Genomic DNA, 25398 nt, shown 5'->3' with positions numbered 1-25398 from the left:
GCGAGGGTGGGTGCTCGGGTGTTCCGCGCCTCTCAGTAAGGGCGTGGTCTCCGCGAGAGGCGGGAACCGAAGAAAGGTATGGGGGAGGGTTGTTTCTTCCCCCCCTCTTTTTCTGAGCATGCGCGCTGTTGACTTGCACTGGGTAAGGCTAAGGTTGTCTGTTTAGAAGGGAGGGAGGGGTGGGGGATGGGGACGGGGCCTGCTGGTTCCCCCCCCCCCCCGTGCCGCGCTTTTTAGTGCTGAGGAAGGAAACGCTGTGGAAGCTCTGCAGGCCGCACGCCCGTCTGCTCGGAAGCAAGCCTCTCGGGCTCCAAGGCGGCCTCGTGCGGCGGGATGTGGCCGCGCAGGGAGTCGAGGCACGAGGGCGGGGGCCGAATCCAGGATACAGAAATGCTGGGTGACTTGACTTGTGATGGCTGCTTGAACTCGGATAAGGAGGAACCAGCCGAGAGGGCGGGGTATCTGGTCCGGCCTTGGAAATCGAAAATGGCTGTGTAATCGCACTAGCCAGCAAACCAGTGATAGGTTTGGTTTATTTATTCATTTTTCAAGATCCGGGCTAAAGTTTTTTTTTTTAACTCACTCCACCCACCCGCCTCAGAGTTCTGGTCGACATGGAAAGCTTGCACACTGTTTTGCAACATCTGGAGGGGCCCTAACGCAGCTATTTGGCCAGCTCTGGATTTTGGAAGGCCTCCACCTTTTTTATCATGACGCTTGAACTCTTATCTTTCCTCCAAGGTGCTTATGGGGACCATAAACGGTCCTATTATTAATATATTTATTAATTACCCTGCCTTCAACCCAAGGTCCCAGGGTGAGTTACAGCAATTAAAACAAAATGTTCAGAATAGTTTACAACAACTTACAAGCCTGCAAATAACATGGGTCCTGAAAATATACCTCTCCTGTTCCTGTTTTTGAAAATGCAAATAAAATTTTAAAAAGAAAATATATCTTTCCGGTATCAAAAGAGTTGATAAAGAGGTAAAGGGTAAAGAGGTGTCTTCAGCATTTGCCAAAAGCTGTATAATAAACCCATCCTTTTCATCTTCATCTTCCTTTTCATCTTCCCAACAAACCTGAGAGTTAAGTTAGGCTAGGACTACAAAGAGCGACTGGACCAAAACCAGCTTTTAGGCTGTGTACACATTCCTGTTTACTCTCCATGTAATAGCCACAATCTATATTGTCTTGTTTCCTATGAAATGTTGCTCCCTGGAAACTGGAGGGCAGGGTGAGAGAACGAGGCATCTTTTTTTTAAAGCAGCAGTGCATACATAGCCTCTGTTTCATGTGGATTTGAACCTGTGTCTGCCCGGTTTATGAAGGTATCAACTCCATATAACTCAACAGCCCCGCATTTCAATTATCTGGGCCTGGGATGTAATCTGGGATTAGGGTGGGTGCATTTCTGAGATCTTGGAGTCAACTGTTTCTCACCTGTATGTTCATTGCTTGTTCATGACTCTTGTCCTGCACTTCATAGTGCTGCCTCAATACCCAAAATAGGCACAGCTTCTTCTGGTGGTATTTTTGGCATGAAGTCATACATTTCTCACGCATTTTTGACTCTTATAGTCTCAGCTGTGCTTGCTTCTGAAGGAAGCCTGTTTGTATTAGTGAGTTTACTTTGGAGAAAAAGCCACTGGGGAACAGTAGCCTGTTTCATAATCAGCAAGAAGGCACTGTCACAAATTTCAGGGTCTTTTCACCTTTCAGTCATTAATGGTGTTTCAGCATGTACTGCTGTAATTCGATCTTCAAAATCTGACATTGCAGTTTCACTGAAGATAGGTGCTTCCCCATGTCTGAAACATTACAACCAACATGTAGGTTAGTGTGAGAACATAATCTCCTTGATAGGTTTCTTGCATTTTAATGACAATAACTAGTCTCTGCAAGTGAACTACGTTAGCTGTGTACAGGCGTAAATTTTGCAGGATTTATTTTGTGCTTTGAGGTGCACCAGCTGAAGTACACAGTAGTCACTTCGGGTGGAATTAGATGCAAAATGGTATTTTGGGGTGCAGCCACTTAAGTATCACATCCAAGTGCATAACTACTTTCGTGTGCAATATAGATCAGGGGCTTTAGCAGCCTAATTTAAAGTAGCCTTATATATAATCCCACAAAGATGACCAGCATGGAAATATATTTACTGGCCTGTTGTGGCCTGACAAGAAGGGGACAAAGGCATTGGCTCCTCCAACTGCATGCAGTTGGTTTTTGTTGTTGCTATTGTCAAATCTACAAGCAATAAAGTGGTAGAACAGAGCTTTCCAAACTCTGCGTCACAACATGTTTGTGTGTAGGTGTGTCGCACAAATGCTCCCTCCTGGCGCTGGAAAGGGTTCGTTTAACCTCCAGTTTGCTAGTAAAATTGAATTACTGTGTCACGAAATGATGCATGTCCAAAAAGCATGTCACCAACTTGAAAAGTTCTGTGGTAGAGCCTCATCTACTTTCTGTCTACCCTGTGTTAGGAAGAGTATCACTGTGGATTTGGAACTAATGAGGGCTTTCTCCACACTTCGCTCCAAAAGTAGTCCGTTACAGTAGCAACAACCATGCTCCCTCCAAACCAAATAAGAGTAATTGTTAATACAGCCTGAAGAAAACTTACCACCCACTGAAAGCTTTAAAGTCTTGAGACATAACTTGTAAACATTTTGGAGTGGCAGAAAAACACAACCTCTCCCATTCATCACTGATTATTAAGTACTAGCAGAGCATCATAGGTTCCTAGGCAAAATACATACAGTAATGCCTTTTCTTTTGTGTCTGTAGGAATCTGGACAGGCTAACTTGACTACGATTCCAGCAATAAAGTTCTCAATCCCATCCCATGTATCAGGAGTGGGGTACCCATGTATCAGGAGTGGGGTACCTGTTGCTGAACTTCCCCTCCCATCATCCCTGACTCCATGCTGGGTGGAGTTAATGGGAGTCATGGGCGTAGCCATGATTTTTGTTAGTGCAGGCAGGCCTTTTGTGGGTGGGGGGCAGAACCTCAGTTTGCTATGTATTTTTATTGATTTAGGGGGGCAGTTGCCCCACCTTGGCTACACTCATGGCTGCAGTCCAGTAACATCTGGAGGGCTATGGGTTCCCTACACTTGCTGTATATACAACAAAGCAGTCATTTTGGCATCTTTCAAAAACTAAAATGGGGCTTTCCCTCTTGGGACCTCCTGTGTGTCATGGCTTCTTTGTCCCACTCAGATTGGAGCAATGAATCAATCAAAGCTGCCTCCAGCTAGTTGCAGTCCCACACATTCCTTTGGGTGCATAGACCCTATACATTCAAGGTTCACAGGCTGTGGAATCCTGGGAACTGTAGTTTTGGGAGTTATAGTTCTGTACAGGGTAAACTAAACTTCCCAGGATTCTTTGGAGTGGGAGAAATGCACCTTAAATATATGGTATGCACACAGTCCCAATTAGTTACCCTACCAGGAAGAATTACATAGGGGTTACAGTCAGTTCTCTGCCTCCAGTGAGCTTCTGCTTCTTGAACAGCAAGTTGTTGCTCATTTGTTCTTGCTTCATAGCTAGCCATAGGCACAGATCCTGCACTCTTGCCAGATCCTTTTGTCTCTGCAGCAGCCAGCTCCCAATATTGCCATATTCCATGCAATTTTTAGCAATGTTAAGGACACTGCATATAACATTTGTAACCCACCAACTCCTTTTTCAAAAACCACAGCAATGTACAATAAATCATTAAAACATCATAAATGCAGAACAAATGAGCAGCACTTACTGATATTAGTCCCACTAGCAAGACAGAAACATTTTCAGGTGACAAAATATCAGGGGCCTGTCAGATTTCAATAGGAAAAGTGTCCCAAATTACTGTTGGCACTATGCTAAAAGCCTTAATTCATGTCAAAGCTAAATAAATAACTGGGGGACAGTTGGGAGGGCTTCTTCAGGTGATCACAGTGGCTGGCCAGTTTGTAAGGGATAATGTGATCTTCTAGGTAGCCTGTTCTTTAGCCATTTAGGACTTAATACACCAACAGTAATACCTTAAAACTAGCTCAGTAATGTACTGGCAGCAGTGCAGAGCTTTTAGTGCAGGTATAATATGGTGGTGTGGAGCTGTTCTGTCCAGAACCTGGGCTACAGCATTCTGTGCAAGCTACAGTTTCCAAACCAACCTCAAGGGTAGCCCCACATAGAACACATTGCAGTAGTTCAGCTTACATGTTCATATGCACTTAAATGGAAATGGAAAAACAGGCCCAGCAGTCAGAACTTATGCTGTCATGGAGATGTCACCTAAAGACCCCTCACTGTCAAAGCTGATCACTGCAACATTATTTCCGATTTAATTGTTGTAGGTTTTTTAAAAAAACTGTAGGCACCTGTCTAGGAATGCGCAAGGTGACAGATGCTTATTTTACTATATTTACTTTATCTTATCATTTTCTACAGCAAAAGTGTGCTTCTTCCCAGGGAAATGTGTTTAGCAATCCAGGGGGAGGACTCAAAACACATTTGTCACTGCAGTAGCCATACGGGTTCTTTGATTTAAGTGAGTTTTTAAACACTGAAACTGCGCATGCTCAGAGAACATTTTCTTTTGGCAGGGTTGGCCAACTGCTGTGTGTTTTTTGCTGTAACTTATTATGGATATAGAAGGAGTTGTAAAACACGGACCAGTTATGGAGAATGGGAGAGGAAACATTAGTTGTATGCGTCACAACTGATGTACACATGGCCAGCTAAAGCCACTGCCCCCTGCAAGATAATGAAGGCCATGTACACACCATACATACAAGGCGTATCTCTCCCAAAAGAATATGGGAACTGCAGTTCACCCCTCCCTGCACCCTTAAGCTACAATTCCCAGGATTCTTTGAGAGTAAAGTGTGCTTTAAATGTGATACTTGTGCATTAAATGTATGGTATGTATGCAGCACAAGCCCAGGTTGCAGTTTTTGTCCTGCTCTTCCCTGTGACTTTGTTGCTCTCTTAGTTGCTGGTCTAGCAGTTTGTGATCATCTTTGGGTTCCCTCCCTGCCTTGCTGATCAAGGCATTTTTCTAGCATGGGCAGCAATTATATATAGGTGACCTAGTGCTTTCCAGGGAAGGATGTCACAGCTGCTTTGGCTAAAGTGAGAGCAGGAACTCAAATCCCACTTCCGGAAGCTGAGTGGTAACTTAATATGGGGCTCTCCAGTAGTGCTGCAGGAGGTAGAATTGTTGCAGCTAGTTATACAGAATTTACAAAGTAGTAGCATTGGAGATTTAATAGTGACAGGCTTTTCAACAACAGCAACGCCTGTGGTTGCCTATTCTTGTTCCATTATTAATATTGTAGTGCCCAACCCTAAAGAATAATTGACTAGATTGCTGTAGCCACATTAAAAGTCAAGAATTTCAAAACAGGTGGCTGATACCAATTCTATGAAGATGACAGACATGATTTCAGAGAATCAGACAATGCAATTTTGCTAAACAGTGGTACTTTCAAATGGTTTTCTTCATAAGGAGTTCTAGAGGGTGGTCTTTACTCTGGAAAAGTAAGGGGTTAAATGTATCTTTCAAAAAGCTCTAGCAGTCATCTTAAAAGAGGAGCAGGAGATGTAACTGCCATGTGATTTATTGCATTAAATTGAATATCTTGTAGCATGCATTTACTTACAGCTTTATAATGTAATTTTAAAATTTCATTGTAAACTGCCTTGAAATGCATTTTTTGGTAAAGGGCAGCTTGCAAATTTTTAAAATAAATAGCTATACAGATTTCTGACTACGAGTCCAACATTTCCAGGTTATGTAGCTCAGACTAGCACAGTGAAGGCAAATCAGTTACCACTCACATTCCCTTTTTGTGTAGCACCAGCATACCTTGCAGAGCTAATATACTGAAGTAAAAAGGGACCCCTGACCATTAGGTCCAGTCATAACCAACTCTGGGGTTGCTGCTTCCGGGTCATATGGCCAGCATGACTAAACCGCTTCTGGCGAACCACACCGTTTACCTTCGCACCGGAGCGGTACCTATTTATCTACTTGCACTTTGATATGCTTTCAAACTGCTAGGTTGGCAGGAGCAGGGACTGATCAACGGGAGCTCACCCTGTCACGGGGATTCGAACTGCCGACCTTCTGATCAGCAAGTCCTAGGCTCTGTGGTTTAACCCACAGCGCCACCCGTGTCCCATAATATACTGAAGTAGGCTTCCAAAAATATCCCATCCTCCCAGTGATTTTATATAAAGAGGCTATATAACTGATATTAGCGGACATTATTCACCTATTGCCAGTTCACTTGTAACCATGTTACACATTCACCCCAAGCAAGCCTTCCATCTGGAGAGTCCCTTAAAGCAGTGGTGAGGAAGCTTAGGCCCAGTAGTTGAATGAAGTGCTCAAGGCCTCTCCTGTCAGGCCCTGAGGAATCCCCAGGCCATACCCCTCACTGGCTCCCCTCTTGCCTTTAAGCGCTTTTGCCTCATTGGAATGTTTAGATTATTTAGCAAAATGTATATCCCTCTTGATTGATGTAAAACCACTAAGCAGTTTACGAGAAATATAGCTTAGCCAGTCGAGCAAGGGTCGTGGGTCCCGTGTTGGGCAAAAGATTCCTGCATTGCAGATGGTTTTTAGATTATTTTTAGATTATCTAGATTATTTTTGTGGTCCTTTCCAACTCTGATAAAGTTTCCCCTCACCTGCCTTAGTGGATCAAGGCTCAGCAACTGCACATGAAAAATCTGATGCATTTGTGCATAATGCAGTGCTTGCACCAGATTGGTGTGTATGCAGACCTGCTTTTCAGAATAATTGTATTAGTCTGTTTCACACGTGCACACACACAAATCTGCATACTCCAGTGCAACCCCATCAAACCCAGTGGAGCTTATTTCCTATGGAGAACTTCATAGGACTTGGAATTCTAATCTGAGGTAGCCAGGATAAAAACTGAAGCAGGGTTCCTCTTTATGCTGGATTAGTTAATCCAGGATATTTTGTTTCTGGTTCTGCCCATCAGCTCTGGCTGTGGCTCTGCCCACCACTGACATGCTTTCCTGGCCAATTACCCGCAAGTGGTTGTGGTTCCTAGCAAGAAAAAAATGCTGCTTTTTTGGATGCTGTATTCCTTTTCATGTTGTGTATCCCCGGGGGGGTGGGGGGGTTGCTGCTGCTGGAAGATTTACCCCACCATTTGTTGGGTTGCACAGTTTAGTGGGTAAGTAAGACACAAGTATCTTGAACAGATTCTTGCTGGGATTCTTTGTAAGATCGAACCATTTTTATTTAGCAAACAGCCAAGAATGTGGTTTTTTGCAACTGAGTCCCCCACCACCACTCTTGTACATCAAGTAGACTATTTTGTTGATCAATAGCTCTGTATAGAAGTTGACTTCCAGTGTATCAAATAATGTTTTTTGGTCATGACCTATGGGCAGACCAGGTCTGCATCTGATGTACCTATTTTGGCTTTGATTTTGTATTGATATTTTTATACAGTTGCTATGGCTTACAACCAAGCGACTAAACCAACTTACCTATTTAAGAACTAGACCGTTTTATTGGAATATAAAAGAGAGCAGCTCATAGTGTGGTGTTGATAATGCCAAGGCTGCAGGTTTGATTCCTGTATGAGGCAGTTACATATTCTTGCATTGCAGGGCGTTGGACTAGATGATCCTCAGGGTCCCTTCCAACTCTACAATTCTTCGATTTTGTGATTTTTGGTGAGCATTTTTAAGGCAGGGGAGGGGAACCTTGGGCCCAGGAGCCACATGTGGCTCTCCAGGCCTTTCTATCTGGCCCTTGAGACTCTCCCCAGGCCACACCCCCTCATTGGCCCTGTTTAACACCCATTCCAGCCTGGCTGGAATGTGTCCTTGAACTCTGCTAATGCTCTTTGCCTGTCTGGATATAGGCTAGACTAGAGATGGGTGAGTGAATGTGCATAGAAATGACAGTATGGTACAAATGCAAAATTCACATTCATTGCTCTGCCCAGTTTCACCTCTGGTCTTGGAAGGCTGCTGAAATATACTCGGAGTCGAGTGTGGATTTCATGCTCTTTATTCAGCTCATAGAAGTGAGGAATGAAAGTCCCTCCAAAGTATCTGCTTTATATACATTATTTACACAATGGGCTGCACGTGATTGGCTAATTCCGGGATTCTCCTGTAGGCCAATCAGGTTGTGGATTCACTTCCACCTGGAGCTGGATTGGGTGGCTCTTGTGGACCAATCATACTGCTGCATTGTTCTAGGACCAATCAGACTGCTGCATTCTGAATCCTATTGTTCTAAGACCAATCAGACTGCTGCATTTTGGGTCCTATTCAACTCAGTACATAACAGCTGCCCAGAAGGGAATGCAGCCCTCAGGCTGAAGAAAGCATCCCACCCTTGCTTTAAGCTACCGGGGATGCTGCTCTGCGGGAATCGGCCCATTGCGACATAAAGGCAGCTATGTTAGCAGACAGTTGTGTAACAACATGAAAGGGGCGTGCCACTGACTCACACTTCCTGCCCTTCCACCGTGGCTTCCATCTTATCACTCTCCCCTCCCTTGCTGTTGTGAGTTCCCTTTTCCTTCCAACACCTGTTACACTAGCTGTGTGATGTCCAGATTGCAGTTTTGTAAAGAAAGAAGAAAGGTTTGCCTCAAAATTCACAATTCCTGTTCTTCTGATTAAGCTATAAGGTTTTCCCGATCAATAACACGTTCTGGTTTATACTTCCCCTAAGAGAGTTAGTTTGTGTATACTGTACACCGCACTTTAAAAAAAAATTAAGTAAATAAACCGCTTTGAGGGTTCCCCCCCTACAATCAAGTGGTATATAAAATTTATGAAGTAAATAATAATACATTTAAAGCACATTGCTCCCCCCCCAAAAAAATATAGGAACTGGAGTTTGCCACTCACAAAGCTACAGTTCCCATAATCCTGAATGAACTACAGTTCCCAAGATTCTTGAAAGCAAGCAGGCAAAGTGATGTGCTTTAAATGTTTGGCATGTGTATGCAGCCCTAATGTGGTATTTCAGTTAAGAGTGTTGGACTAAGTTCTCACTTGGCCATGAAGCTTATTGGGTTGCCCTGTAACCTTATTGGGTTGCAATGTAACTTGCACCCCAAGACTACTGCGAGGACGAAGATCGGCGAGAGGGGAATAAGACAAGGTGTACACCAAACTCCTTGGAGGAAGGATAGGATAAAAATAGGATGGTAATATATGGACAGCTGCCACATATCTAAAGCCCATCTTCATATCCTAGACACAGCAGTGAAATTTCAGTAATACAATATTGTAATGAAGGAATGATTATGCCCTTGTAAGTTTGGAAAAACAGAAATGTTACTCAATTGTGGTGCTCTAGTGCCGCAGCTTTCTAGATGCATTCTAAGGTATGTCTCAGACCAAAAGTGACTGGGCAGCTAGTTTTTTGTTGTTGCTGAATAATACCAAGATGCCCAAAATGTAAAAGGTAGTCATGTTGGCCCATAAGAAAAATTCCAAAAGGGCAATACCTTGAAGAGGCTGACCAAAATATCACAAAATAGCATGCAAGCTTTTGAATTTTCCATAACTTTTTATTCGGGAGCAGGGGAGGTAAGAGAGAAAGAGGGAAAGTAGCTAAGGTTGAAGCAAAACATCTTAGGTTGAAGCGAGTAGGTAATAAATGGAAATTACATTTTTAATTTCAACTTCCGTTATTGCAGGATGGATCTGATGGGAGTTGTAGTTCAACAGCATCTGGAGAGCATCCAGTCAGAGGAAAAGGTAACAGATCATAGACATGGCTTTTATAACTGATTGTTTTTATCAGTGTTAGAAACTTAGATATGAAAGCTAGGAGCTGAATGTCAAAACAAAAAAAATTCCTTCCAGTAGCACCTTAAAGACCAACTAAGTTAGTTCTTGGTATGAGCTTTTGTGTGCATGCACACTTCTTCAGATGAAGTGCATGCACACGAAAGCTCATACCAAGAACTAACTTAGTTGGTCTTTAAGGTGCTACTGGAAGGAATTTTTTTTTGTTTTGACTATGGCAGACCAACATGGCTACCTATCTGTAACTAGGAGCTGAATAGCACCTTAAACCTAGGTTATGGGTGCAATAACTGAATAGGTGCACTTTTTTATAACAAGAATAAAAAACTGAAAATGAATGAACTTCAGCTAAAATATTATGTTCATTTTTCGTATGGTCTGGTCCTTCCCCTGCCCACCCCCCTAATATTCTTAAGAGGGTCTCTTCTCCAGTCTTCAGACAGTAGCTGGAAATGGGGAGGCATAAAAAGGTCCTCTTTTCCTTCCACTCTGCAGTTTTAATTTGAAATCTTAGGTGCAGTACTGTGCCCAGAGCTCAGAAACTGCTTGCGCTAATGAAATCCCCTGTCACAAAATGTGCCTAGAACAATGGGAGTTTCAAACATTGGTTTTGATACCTTGATACACACCAGTTGCATTAATCTGATTATTTTAAATCTTAAACATACCCATTTGAAACACATTCTTTGAACACATTCCTTTGAAATGTGGGGATTTCTTCCAAGTAAATGAACCAAGGATGGGGGTGTTAAATCTCTCAATGATTAGTGAAGTGTACCATTTGAAGGAATACGGTTATGGTGGGAATGAACCTAGAAAACATCACAATAACCAAGGGAGATTGGGAGCAATTCTCATAAGACAAACAGGCCAGAATAAATAGACACACAAATTGGACATGAGAAACGGGCTTTTGTGTTTGCATTCTCCCAGGACCCTCTGCCACTGACTTTAAGGTGCTTGTTATTGAGCAAAAAGAACTCCAAAGGGAGGTTGCAAACTTTACAATTTATGAGGAAGTTCCATTTTATCACCTCTGGCTTGAATCAGTTTTTTAAACAATCACACTACACCAGTTAATTCTCTTACCAATTGAAGGATGTTAGTGTTCTCACCAGCCCTGCTTTGTGAATGGCAACTGTTAAGTCTGTTAAGTCATTTCCCTCTAACCTCACATTTACAATTATCCCCCGCCTGAAACTTAGGCTAACACTTAATTCATCTGAAGAAGTGGACTGCAGTCTACAAAAAGCTTATTCTTTAATAAATTTGTTAGTTAAGTGCTACAACACTCTGTGGCTTTGTTTCAACAGACTTACATGGCTATCCCATGGACAAAGTTATTATAGTAAAGACTTACAGGATTGCATCTCAAACTACGTTAACATGTACCTTGGTGATTCCTGGTTCTGCTCTTGATCTTGCTGTCATGCATTCCTATAAAATTCATGCACACAGCTCCACTGTAGCGTTCTACTCTAGTTTTCTTCTGGTTTAACCCCAATGCGTATTTCATGCAACAATGAATCTTATATCTGACCCACAGCCCCTTACTCCTATGAAAGTGGGGTTTGAATTTCAGCCTGTCAGCTTTTAACACATTTCCATTTGCAAACAACAAGTGACACTAGTTTACAATTCTACAGGGCCGTGTAAATGTGCCTCCACACCTATGTTTCCAGCCGACTATGTTTACAATACTATATTTTAATCCAGAATTTAGGCACTGCTAAAATATAGTATTGTAAACATAGTCGGCTGGAAACATAGGTGTGGAGGCACTTCTATATACAGTTATATAGGAATAAGCCCATCAGAAGCAGTGGGCCTTACTTTTAAGTAAACATACTTAAGGCTGCATTTAAAGTCCCTTTAATTTTTTATAATGCATCTTCATTACAGAAGCCAATAGATTATCTCTGCATTGCATCCAAGCAGCAGTGAATCTGGCTTACTGCAAGACAACCCAGATTTCATAGCTATTGAACTTGTATCTTTTTACAACTTCTTGAAGAAGAAGAGTTTGGATTTGATATCCCACTTTATCACTACCCTAAAGAGTCTCAAAGTGGCTAACATTCTCCTTTCCCTTCCTCTCCCACAACAAACACTCTGTGAGGTGAGTGAGGCTGAGAGACCTCAGAGAAGTGTGACTGGCCCAAGGTCACCCAGCAGCTGCATGTGGAAGAGCGAGGAAGTGAACCTGGTTCACCAGATTACGAGTCCACTGCTCTTAACCACTACACCACACTGGCTCTACTACACCACACAGGTTCTGTGTTTGGGGGTAATGCAGTGCCAAGAGGTACCTCCGTTCCTTATGTTCTGGCTAATTTAGAGCTGGAAGGAAAGAAGCCTGCCGTCTTATATTCTAATTTATTTATTTACATTATTGCACATATTCCCCCCGTTCCTCCAAGGAACTCAGGGCAATGTACAAACCAGTCCTGTTACAACTCTGTTAAAATGTTTTGTGAATGACAACTAATTACCTCATCCATCGTTGGGCAATATTTTTATTAAGACCAACCAAGTGTCACAAAGTGTAGCAAGCTTTTTGTTAGGCAAGGTGTTCCTCAAAGCAGAGGGTGAGGGAGGAATGAGAAAAAATAATGGAGAATCCTCAGTGTAAAACCTATTAGGTCTAAGTGCCAGTGGTTAGATAGATCAGACACTGGCTGAGGGCAGGGGCCTCTTACCCGTAGAGGCTAGTGGTGCGGGGCGCCGGGCGCCAAGTTCTGGAGGGCACCAGGGAAGAGGTGGAGGTTGGACACAGCGCCTCCTGGCATCAGCTCACCGCCCTCGCCCGCCTCCGCCATGCCACGCCGAAGCAGTGCTGTGCCGAGTCTCCGTCTGCCGTGGCCACCGCAGCACAAAGTGGCTAGCTGAGCTGGGAGGGGCCGCGTCCAGCCCCCACCTCTTCCCTGCCGGAAGAGCCACCCTCCAGCCCCTGCCCGCCTCCTCCAGCTCTGCCGGCAGCGCCGTCCTCCCTAAAAAAAGGTGGACAATTCTGGGAAACCGGGGGGGGGGCGCCGAATATGCTTAAGATGGTCCTGGCTGAGGGTTCCGGGGGGATTGGTGTGGATCTGCCTTGAGACTGAGGAGAAGGTGGCAGACAACTAGTGCCCCCCCCTCGACCGATTGTATGGAGGCAGGCAGGTGAGGGTTAGAATCATAGAATCATAGAGTTGGAAGAGGCCACAAGGGCCATCGAGTCCAACCCCCTGCCAAGCAGGAAACACCATCAGAGTACTCCTGACATATGGTTGTCAAGCCTCTGCTTCAAGAGCTCCAAAGAAGGAGACTCCACCACACTCCTTGGCAGCAAATTCCACTGTCGAACAGCTCTTACTGTCAGGAAGTTCTTCCTAATGTTTAGGTGGAATCTTCTTTCTTGTAGTTTGGATCCATTGCTCTGTGTCCGCTTCTCTGGAGCAGCAGAAAACAACCTTTCTCCCTCCTCTATGTGACATCCTTTTATATATTTGAACATGGCTATCATATCACCCCTTAACCTCCTCTTCTCCAGGCTAAACATGCCCAGCTCCCTTAGCCGTTCCTCATAAGGCGTCGTTTCCAGGCCTTTGACCATTTTGGTTGCCCTCCTCTGGACACGTTCCAGTTTGTCAGTGTCCTTCTTGAACACTGGACACAGTACTCCAGGTGAGGTCTGACCAGAGCAGAATACAGTGGCACTATTACTTCCCTTGATCTAGATGCTATACTCCTATTGATGCATCCCAGAATTTTATTGGTTGGTTAAGGACAGGCATAGCTTGGTGGGGCAGTGCCCCCATTCACCCTAATGCACCAGCCTCCCCTGGGTCTCCCCATGACTCAGTTCCCTAGCAGAAGAAATAGAGCATAGTCACCTCTAGAAATGGTTCTGTGAGCATAAATGTATAAAGACAGGAGAGCACATTGCACAATAAGATGCTACACAGAAGGTCTTAGTAGTGCTTTTTTTTTAAAAAAAAATGTTGTATTTGTACTTTTAAGTTTTCATTTTGTATGGTATTTTAGTTGCGTTTCTGGTGAGCTGCCCTGAGAATTTATGTTATAGGGCAGTGCTAGGAATTCAGTTAGTTCATTAATAACTAAGAAAGGCCATGGACTTCTTCTGTAGAAGCCATCTGTCCATCTCCCTGCCAACCTGATCATCAGCCTTGAAAAGCCATGGCAGGCTGTATTTTGATCCGAACTGATAGCAGCACAATGACTGTGCATTCAGCGAGTGGGTGGAGAGAGCAGTGATGTTTGGTTCTGCATTTCCCTAGAGATAATCATGCATAATATCAACAAGAATGAAATCAAGTTATTTTGTGGCTAGGAAGATGCTCCCAAGGAGTTCAGAGCTATGGCACATTAGTGCAAGCGGTAATAACGGCATTCTCTACCAACAGCGAATAGCTACTGCTATGGGATAGGAGCACTCACTGGGTTCGGTCAAGCTTCCAGAAGCCCCATATTTAATTAGCCTGACGTGGGAGATGTGTGAGAAACGCTAAAAGCCTTTCTCAGCAGTGTAGTGTCCTCTGGGCTAAGCAGCAAAAGTTAGTAGGCAGCTGTCCTTAGATAACACCATGATGCAGTTGCAGCAGGAGCTGTGGGTGGGAAGACCCAGAGCAAGCATAGAAGAGGTTAGCAAGATGGCCACACAAAGAAATCAAGGCTCTGGCAAACTAGATCTGCCTTTAAGAGAGACTGAGAAAAGGAATCCAGAACTTCCTCTTCACACATTTGGCTGCTTACAGGCTGCCTGGAGCATGTGTAGCACTCCCCTGAGTGCCTTTTTGTTACCAGGCAGTTACATGTACCGTATTTTTTGCTCTATAAGACTCACCTTTTCCCTCCTAAAAGGTAGGGGGAAACGTGTGTGCATCTTATGGAGCGAATGCAGGCTGTGCAGCTATCTCAGAAGCCAGAACAGCAAGAGGGATTGCTGCTTTCACTACGCAGCGATCCCTCTTGCTGTTCTGTCTTCTGAGATTCAGAATTTTTTTTTCTTGTTTTCCTCCTCCAAAAACTAGGTGCGTCTTGTGGTCTGGTGCGTCTTATAGAGCAAAAAATACGGTAATTAGAAAGGGTCATAGAACAGAGACTGACCACATGCTAGGCAGGTTCATTTTTCAGCATGTTCAGCTAAAGTGGCAGTTCTTGTCTTTTTGGTATCTACTGAAGGCCTTCCTAAATGGCCTCAGCCCAGTATACCTAAAGGAGCGTCTCCACCCCCATCGTTCTGCCCGGACGCTGAGGTCCAGCGTCGAGGGCCTTCTGGTGGTTCCCTCACTGCAAGAAGAAAAGCTACAGGGAACCAGGCAGAGGGCCTTCTCGGTAGTGGCGCCCACCCTGTGGAACACCCTCCCATCAGATGTCAAAGAGGTAAACAACTACCTGACATTTAGAAGACTTCTGAAGGCAGCCCTATTTAGGGAAGTTTTTAATGTGTGACATTTTAATGCATTTTTAATCTTTGTTGGAAGCTGCCCAGAGTGGTTGGGGAAACCCAGCCAGATGGGCGAGGTACAAATAATAAATTATTATTATATTATTATTATGATTATTCCTCTTTCAACCAGCTTTTTAATGGTGCTCTTTACTGTTTTTATGATCTCATTTGAAAATATTAAGCAGCTTCTAAATGCTTTAAATAAACACACAAAGAAATAACTGTGGACACTGCACTTTGACCATTCCTTCTGCAAACACAATCTGCCTTTGAAAAATTCAGGCAAGAGGAAGTTGTTTGGCATTTCATTTGTCACGGTGGCCAGTCCCATGCTTCCGGGAAGCCCACAAGCAGGGCATAAGGCTAACTGCCCTTCCCTGCAGTTCCCCCTCCCCCAAGCAGCTGATATTCAAGTCTCATAGGAGCACAGAAAGCGGCCTTACACCAAGTCAGTCCATTGGTCTGTTTAGCTCGTATTGCCTACGCCAGGCATCCCCAAACCTGGCCCTCCAGCTGTTTTGGGACTACAACTCCCATCATCCCTGCCCACTGGTCCTGTTAGCTAGAGATGATGGGAGTTGTAGTCCCAAAACAGCTAGAGGGCCGAGTTTGGGGATACCTGGCCTACGCTGATTGGCAGCAGCTCTCCAGGATTTCAGAGAGGAGTTCTTGTGGTCTCTCCCTGCAGAAAACACAACAGCCGAAGTGATTTTTATTATTATTAAAGCATAGTAACACTACAGACTCTGCAGCAGGAAAGGAGTTAATCCAGTCCCAGGACTTTCGGAAACCAGGGGGGGGGGGCAAGGAGGAGTCCACACCAGGAGAAAGGACTGAGCTTTGCAAGGCCTAGAACAGTGGAATGGAATTAAAGACTGCACAGGAGCTGAGAAGTTGTTCCAAAAAGTTTCCACTCCCACCTGCCAAGTTCTAAATCTGAGGCGGAGTGCAGCCCTTACCTGAGTGCCGGAATAGAGGCGAGAACCTCAATTCCTGTAGGAATGTCTAGGTTGTAAGCTGGTACTATGTCTAGGTGGCTGTGTCTCTGCCCTTCTCCAGAGGCGGTTGCTTGTCTTGGGAGAGAGTGCATACCTTTTAAAGCTTCTCTGGTGAAAATAAGGACATCCTATTCTACATCAGGAGACTTCTCCTTCATTTGATCTTGCCACACACATATGCATCATATACACGCATAAACTAGCCACCTTGAGCCAATTACAAATGTCTGCCAATTCTACCTCACAGTATTGTCGTAAAGAAAAAATGATAAATAGATAAATAGGTACCACTTTATAGCGGGAAGGTAAACGGCATTCCGTGTGCTGCTCTGGTGCCGGTTCGCCAGAGCAGCTTCGTCACGCTGGCCACGTGACCCGGAAGTGTCTGCGGACAGCGCTGGCTCCCGGCCTCTAGAGTGAGATGAGCGCACAACCCTAGAGTCCGTCAAGACTGGCCCGTACGGGCAGGGGTACCTTTACCTTTATTTATCAACTTGCACTTAGGGGTGCTTTCAAACTGCTAGGTGGGCAGGAGCTGGGACCAAAAGATGGGAGCTCACCCCGCCGCAGGGATTCAAACCGCCGACCATGCGATCGGCAAGTCCTAGGCACTGAGGTTTTACCCACAGCACCACCCTCGTCCCTCTAACTGTACTGTACTATACTATAAAATCAATAAAACAGTATTGATGATTTTTTAAAAATGAAAATGTGATTTTTTTTCTTACTTGCACTGATGATAGTCATTGTTTGGATGGGGGGGTCAGGGTTCTCTTCCAGATTCACGATCAGTGACTCCTCTCCTGCCATCCCTTCCCTTGCTTTTTTTACACCACTGCCACCTACACCGCTGCCACCTGGTTCACACTCACTGGATCTTTTCCTTACCGATTACCAATCCCCCCCCACCCAATTGAGACTTTCTGCCCCACAGAAGGGGAAGGATCAGTAACGGCATTGGAGCCAGATGTGTTTGGAGGCAGAAAAAGGCTTCCATCTATTCCAGCCTTCTCCTCCCATGCCTCCTTGTCTGTCTCCAGAGTCTTCGATCCCAAGTCTGAGTCAAAATGTGCTGAGGGAGTCAAGACCAGGTCCTTTCCCCATTGCTACCTAGCAATGAGGCTTTCTGCATGCATGTTGTTGAGCTATGACCCTTCAGTTAAGTTGTTTTACACTTCCTGGGTATTTACTGGGAAGGATTCCGTTGTTGGGATATAACTGGGGCACCATTCCACTGCACCCAGATGTGGTCACTACACAATATAAGCACCACCGAGGGGAACACAGCCCTGATGTCGAGAGCCGCAGCTGTGAGCTCTACCCGTGGTGGATTTTTCCGCAGGAGTCGAGTATAATCCCCAGGGATTAGACCTGGCTGAAGTGAGAAGGGCATATGGCCCCCACCTGTTCCCTCAAGTCTCTCCCCCCCCCCTTCCCCAGGCAGAAGCACCAGCCCTGTACCTGTCACTTTAAGCTGAGTTGTAGCCATCTGTTCCCTGGAGGAGCGCTTGTCACCGCAGCCAGGCATGCAAAGCAGCCCCGGTATGTGATGTGCGAGCTTCTGATTTAATCCACCCAGCAGCTGCCAAGATTTTATGATGTTCCTGACTGGTAGACAACTGAATCGCCAGGCCGAGAGTCTTGTCAGCAGGATCCCTGGTGGATACCTTTCAGACGTAGCCATGCAAGGAACTCTGTGGCGTTCTGCCCTCCCCAACTTATCCAGGATTCCTTGAGGACTTTTGGCTTGCTGTGTCTTGCTCCAGGGAAACAGGCAATCGAAAAAGGGGTGTTCCTGGAAGGAAGAGGTAGCAGATACGTGCTACTAGAGGTGGAACCGTTTCATCAATTATCAGAATGTGCATTATGATAATGTGAGGTTAGAAAGGTATTTATGTATTATATATGAATATTACCTTTTTATATATGTCTTAGGGTATTAAGGGATGCTATGAATCTTTTTTGATATATTTTCTCCTCTCCTTTTTCAAATGGGCCTCTTGTAGAGCTATTTTCTTTATGTATCCTGTTATTTAGATTTGGCTACCTATATCCCTGGGATGCGGGTGGTGCTGTGGGTAAAACCTCAGCGCCTAGGACTTGCCGATTGCATGGTCGGCGGTTCGAATCCCCGTGGCGGGGTGTGCTCCCGTCGTTCGGTCCCAGCGCCTGCCAACCTAGCAGTTCGAAAGCACCCCCGGGTGCAAGTAGATAAATAGGGACCGCTTACCAGCGGGAAGGTAAACGGCGTTTCCGTGTGCTGCGCTGGCTCGCCAGATGCAGCTTCGTCACGCTAGCCACGTGACCCGGAAGTGTCTTCGGACAGCGCTGGCTCCTGGCCTATAGAGTGAGATGAGCGCACAACCCTAGAGTCTGTCAAGACTGGCCCGAAAGGGCAGGGGTACCTTTACCTTTACCTATATCCCCATTGTCTCTATATGTCAATATAATTTTGGAACAACCAGACTTCCTTTTGTTCTTTGTATTTTATAACAAGAGGGGGGTCTTGTCATCTCGGCAGCCCAAGACCTCCATACACATTGCACAGCGTTGCATCCTGGGAAGGTCATTTTGGTGCTGCTAATGCAGCAGTTTGACTTCACCCCCAGAGGCGCACTCCATTGTCTCTCGAGACAGATGGATGCCAACAACATAAATAACATATATATTGTGACACGCCACCCCAATCTCTGAGCATTCCTGGGGTGAGATTCCTGAGGTTCCAGGCCCTTAGCAAGGTTCATGTTTCTTTTTGGAGTGAGGCACAGAGGAGACTGTGGTGTCTTTATGATAGATGGTTTATTTACACATATCTACAACCTGAGCCTACAATGGAGGGGTGCACAGCATTAACAGACCCAAAGGGTCTTTTCTCTCCCATAGCTGCAGCCTTGAATTCAAACTGAAGTCAAACATTGCTCTGTCTCTCTCTCCAGCTTGCTGCTTTTCTTCACTTCTCTGCAAAACTCCATTCTTGCCTTTGTCTTTTTCTAACTACCAGCCCCTCATGATGATATCAGGGTGGTTATACAAAATCTAACTTTCATTTATGTTTGTGCCTGCATATGTTTTTGGGTCGATATACTGCTTAATTTCCAATTGGTGCATTCTCTGTAGCTTCTTGCTGAAATCCTGGAACGTTGGGGTGGCAGGGTTAGGCTGTATGCCTGAGCCGACTTCTAATTCCTGGATCCAGCATGGATTCAATTCCTGGAATAGCTAGGCTAGATTCCTCATGAAGTAATGACCTTTCTAAGTATGGGCCATTAAGGTAACAAAGGAAATGGCTCTGTGCCAGATAGTGTCAACTCACTGGTGGTTAGAAAGACAAAAGTCAGAGTTGGAAGCTAGAAGCAGGGCTGCAGGGCTCAACAGCTGGGAGACAGAGCCACGCCTGATTTCTTCTGGAATCCAAGGCTGGTTATGGGAAAAGAAAGGCCCTCTCGGGGTGTTATAGCTGTTCACCGCTTCATCGTAGGCTCAGGTTGTACACACCGTATTTTCCCGTCTATAAGACGCCCCCATGCATAAGACACCCCCTATTTTTGAGGGCTCCAATTTAAGAAAATAGGGGAAGATCTGTCCATGTATAAGATGCCCCCAAATTTTGGACATTATTTTTAGGGGGGAAACCTAGTCTTATACACAGAAAAATACGGTATGTGTATATAAACTACATATCATACAAACACCACAGTTTCGTCTGCTGTCTCTCATTCCAAGGAAACACCAAGTCGGGGTAAGTGCCCAGAACCCCTGGAATCTTGCACCACTGAGAGACTGAGGAGGCATGCAACAGTATGTTCTGGGTTTTTAAATGCTTTTGTTGCACAAAAGCATAAAAGGAGCCCTCCAGACGTCAATAATACAGTAACACTAGGGAAGCAAAACGATGTGTGGATGGTCCAGTATAAATCCTCCACGGATGCAGCATTATTGCATGCTGCAAAATACACTTGCAAAAAATCTGATCAGCCTGGAGGCACTCATCTTTGGGATGCTTCTAATCTTAACTAGCTACCTGAGGCCTGAATGAACCAAACCAAACCAAACCTATGTTTTTCTCCCTCTGCCAGTTGAATGTCATTGAACTGAATTGTGAGTGGAGAGAGGAATTTTCTATCATTCTCCAGGCTAGGCAGCTGATAAAATTCTCCATTGTCCGTAGGAAGCTGCTGGATGCTGAGACTATGAGAAAACAATCTCTTAGTTAGGCAGTGACTCATGCTCTGAGGTGTGTGTGTGTTTATAGTGAATGACCTAGATCTGTTCTTTTTCCAGGCAGGCAGGGAGAGAGGAACGAACCAGAACACAGCAATGAAAGGTAGAAATGGGCTAGCAGATGCTGTAAAGGCCCAGGCAGTGCTTAGTTGTCAAGGGGGGAAATGGTGTGGTTGTGTGCTTCATAAGGTCCACAATATGCAGCACTGCAGTGAAACTATTGTGTCATGCACACAGGGTGCTTTTGCATGTACGGTGATGAGGCGAGGCAATTTAGGGGCTCCCTTCCTTTGATGTTGACCTATATTACTGTACAGTGTTACCTCGGGTTAAGTACTTAATTCGTTCTGGTGGTCTGTTCTTAACCTGAAACTGTTCTTAACCTGAAGCCCCACTTTAGCTAATGGGGCCTCCTGCTGCCGCCGCACCGCCATAGCACCATTTCTGTTCTCCTCCTGAAGCAAAGTTCTTAACCCGAGGTACTATTTCTGGGTTAGCGGAGTCTGTAACCTGAAGCGTATGTCAAAGAAGGACACTGACAAACTGGAACGTGTCCAGAGGAGGGCAACCAAAATGGTCAAAGGCCTGGAAATGATGCCTTATGAGGAACGGCTAAGGGAGCTGGGCATGTTTAGCCTGGAGAAGAGGAGGTTAAGGGGTGATATGATAGCCATGTTCAAATATATAAAAGGATGTCACATAGAGGAGGGAGAAAGGTTGCTTTCTGCTGCTCCAGAGAAGCAGACACGGAGCAATGGATCCAAACTACAAGAAAGAAGATTCCACCTAAACATTAGGAAGAACTTCCTGACAGTGAGAGCTGTTCGACAGTGGAATTTGCTGCCAAGGAGTGTGGTGGAGTCTCCTTCTTTGGAGGTCTTTAAGCAGAGGCTTGACAACCATATGTCAGGAGTGCCCTGATGGTGTTTCCTGCTTGGCAGGGGGTTGAATGGCCCTTGTGGTCTCTTCCAACTCTATGATTCTATGTAACCTGAAGCGTATGTAACCCGAGGTACCACTGTACTTCACTTACTTCAGAATGGGGCATCCCAGTCCTGCTGCCCTTGAGGGTTCTTCTGCTCATTGTGTTGAGTGGGCTCTGTTGGCACCTGTGTGTGCATTTCATGAAGAATTTGTGGGTTGTTTTTAGTACAGTGGTACCTCAGGTTAAGTACTTAATTTGTTCTGGAGGTCTGTTCTTAACCTGAAACTGTTCTTAACCTGAAGCATCACTTTAGCTAATGGGGCCTCCCTCTGCCGCCGCACGATTTCTGTTCTCATCCTGAAGCAAAGTTCTTAACCCGAGGTAATATTTCTGGGTTAGAGGAGTCTGTAACCTGAAGCGTATGTAACCTGAGGTACCACTGTAACTGCAAAGAGCAGGATCCATAGCACCATGAAAGTAGAGTGTGAAAACACACTTCCAGGGAATAACTGCCAAGCCCCTGCCTCCACCCCAGACTGTAATTTATTCTGGATTATTGGTCTGAGACAAGGGGGCCAACTTGAATAAACTATTGTGGGGCCCCAGGTAAGCCCTGCCCCACATAATCGATCACAAGATGCAGTGCACATAGACACCCTTTGAATGACATGCATCAACTTTGGGGGGGCCCCCAACCCCCTCAAATATTTTATTGGGGTGGATGAATGGACCTTGGTCCGTAGGAGTTGGCTCCTATGGTCTGAGGAATATTGTGTGTTCCTGGATAACAAATGCATCACCGGTGCTATGGGCAAAGAACTACCTGATGTTTTGATAATGTTCGTAACTGGATGAGAAACCCATGTTGAAGGTCATTGCAGGCTGCAGAGAAGGTCCACCATTTACAAAAATGCAGGGCTAAAAAAGAAGGGGGCCTTACTCTAAAACAATACCCACTGGATTATACAAGATAATGGACCTGGCATGATAGCAACTGGCGTAAATTTGGCAAGCCCTGGAACAGAAGGCAGATGAGATTCTCAGTGGCTACCTGATCTGCACATGGGAGCCCTGGGAGCTGATCTGAGTCATGAACCAATTGGCCTCTCGCATCTTTCTTTTTTTCTTCTGCATGGACTGCGAAGACAAGAAAGTGCAAAGGTCTCTGGGGAGCTGATGATAGCAAGTGAGGAGCTGCTAATGGGGTTGAAGAGGCAGAACATCCAGAATCTTCAAGCTACCTTAATACTGGCAGAAGTACTTCTGAAGCATCACCACTGACGGAACAAGTAGAAATTCAGCTGGCCATTTTTATGTCCTTATCTATTTGTTTAGTGCGGGACGCGGGTGGCGCTGTGGGTTAAACCACAGAGCCTAGGACTTGCCAATCAGAAAGTCAGCGGTTCGAATCCCCGCAATGGGGTGAGCTCCGCTTGCTCGGTCCCTGCTCCTGCCCACCTAGCAGTTCGAAAGCACGTCAAAGTGCAAGTAGATAAATAGGTACCACTCTGGCGGGAAGGTAAACGGCGTTTCCGTGCGCTGCTCTGGTTCGCCAGAAGCGGCTTAGTCATGCTGGCCACATGACCGGAAGCTGTACGCCAGCTCCCTTGGCCAATAAAGTGAGATGAACGCCGCAACCCCAGAGTCGGCCACAACTGGACCTAATGGTCAGGGGTCCCTTTACTTATTTGTTTAGTAATTTTTATCACACTCAGCATTAATTCCTCCTATATCTCTAGAGACAGGGGTCAGCAAGACTGGTAACTCAATTCCACAACTGCTGTTCTTAAGCCCCCGCCTTTATTTTTTTGGCATGTTTGTATGCATCCTTCCCCTAGCACTCCAGAACTTCTCATGAGACATCAGTAGACTGGATAGCTAAATCCTTTAGGCCCTAGGATACACAGCTACCTGGCCCAGGTGATGCTATGAGCCACCATGTGATCCACTGTACAGTCTCAATGCTTGTTCATATGTCGTTGTGCAGACTCCAGGAGTGCCCTGCCCCACCCCATCAAATGCAAGGCACTATTTGATCAGCAATGCCCATCAACTTTGGGGTGGCCAAAGGGACCTGGGCTTCTAGGAGTTGGCGCCTATGCTGAAAAAGTTGATCTTTTGTGAATTTTGATACAAACCAACCTGATCCACGCCTCTTGAATGAATCTGCAGTTTAGAACCGTTCGTCTTTTGGATTTTGTACATCTCAGAATTTTATGAGGCAGTTCAAGCTAAAAAAAGAAAAGTATCAAATGCTTTTAGCAATGAGTACTTTGGGGTAAATTATATTTAGAAATGAGTTATCCTATGAGAAAATATGTTCAGAGGTATGTATTTAAATGCAGCTTTTCATGGTGTTGTGTTTTTTTTAAAAAATATTATTGCAGATTAATGTAAAAATGAGAAGTTAACTGAAAAAATGTGAACGTGGTATGGCCTGGGAAAATTGATTTGTCTATCCCCACTAGACTCCAATTCTACCCCTTACCTGTAAAAAGCTCCATTTTAAACAATTGATATTCAGTTGTTTTAGTCTTTAGTGACTTCACCATCTTATTCAAAACACTCTCCTGGTACTTAAGTCTCCTCTGCAGATTCTGAGCCTTTTTGATAGGCAAGATTAATGCTGCCCTTTGCTCAGCTAGCCTCAGTAGGTGGGGGAAATGGCCTTTGCTTCAGATGCCTTTCAAGTTTCCCTCGCCATCTGACATTCCAGCAGATTGTCAAACTTCTTCCCCCTGTGCTGTTCTCCTCCATCTCCTAGTTTCTCTTCATTTACTCTGGAAATCAACTGATACAGATTTTTGATTTCAACCCAGTTCCCTTTCAGTTAGGAGGAGACCTGGATACATCTTCTTATACTCTTTCCCCTCCTGGTCACAATCCCAGGGAGATAGGAAGCAGTCATATACCAGGTGAGGTTACTGGTCCATCAAGCCCAGTATTGTCTGACTGACAGTAACTCTCCAGCATCTCAGGCATCTTTCTCATCACCTGGTACCCAACCTGCTTAACCAGAGATTCCAGGAACCTTCTGTATAAAAAGCAGCTGCTCTATCCCTGAGCTTTCATTGGGACCTGTTTTGACCATTGCCACAAACACTAGGGAACATCTTGAAGTCGTTGCAATCTCATGGTATGCCCTTGTACCAGATCAGGCCGTCTTGTCGGTAGCTGTTCCCGAGACAGTGAAATTTACCGGGTAGTGGAAATTCATAAGGCACAAGAAAGGTTGCAGCGTTTGGGGGGGAGATTGTTTATAGAAAAGGCAAGTAAGAGGTGACATGATGACGTTTATAAAGTTATTCATGGCATGGAGAAAGTTGACAGAGCATTTTTCTCTCTCTCTCCTCTCATAGCACTAGAACTCATGGGCATACAACAAAGCTGAATGCTGGAAGATTCAGTAATAGTACGTACGTCTTCATGTAGTGCTTAGCTGTGCTATGGAACTTGCCAGTGATGACCGCCAACTTGGATGCCTTTGAAAGATGATTAGCCGATCCATGGCGGAGGTGGCTATCAATGGCTAACAGCAACAATGGCTTTTCTCCGCCGCTGAAGATCCTGCAGGCTCTTGTGTTCTTATGTTCCCTGGTTTGTGAGGCAGAATGGCTCTCCCTTACATGCATGCAGACCACATAGGAAGATGTCTTACACCATCTCAAGATATTTGCTCATCAAGCCGTGTGCTACTTGCTATTAAGTGGACATGGCTCTCTAGCAACAGGGGATGGGGGCCTCTAACTTTTGATTGGGAGATGGGTGGAATTGTACTTTCAAAACATGTTGCCCTGCCAGGATAGTAAGAAACAGCCCTGACTGCTAAGCATCACCTTCACAATTCTTCTTCTTATCCAATGTTTTAAAAACAGTTCTAAGAGAACGTTCTTTCTCCTGGGCAGATCAAGGAGCCTAACTAATCAGTAGCAGCTTTATTGCTTGGAATGGCCAGGAGTCTAAGGTTCTAAACTGTTCCCATGGGT

The 25398-nt window shown here is 45.1% G+C and overlaps 1 long non-coding RNA gene across 1 annotated transcript in view; it reads left to right on the top strand.

The window, feature by feature from the left end:
• Nucleotides 1-4: 4 nt before the first annotated feature.
• The window catches only part of LOC309358291, a 52575-nt gene continuing 27181 nt past the window's right edge, over nt 5-25398 (top strand). Inside the window, exons 1-2 of the long non-coding RNA XR_014163417.1 lie at nt 5-142; nt 9708-9768. This is a non-coding gene — a long non-coding RNA (uncharacterized lncRNA). The remainder of the gene's footprint in view (nt 143-9707; nt 9769-25398) is intronic.

Source organism: Podarcis melisellensis (genome assembly GCF_964234715.1).
Source record: "Podarcis melisellensis genome assembly, chromosome: 15".
Lineage (NCBI taxonomy): Eukaryota > Metazoa > Chordata > Lepidosauria > Squamata > Lacertidae > Podarcis > Podarcis melisellensis.
Note: the sequence above shows the minus strand (reverse complement) of the source record. Positions and strands in the feature narration are given on the sequence as shown.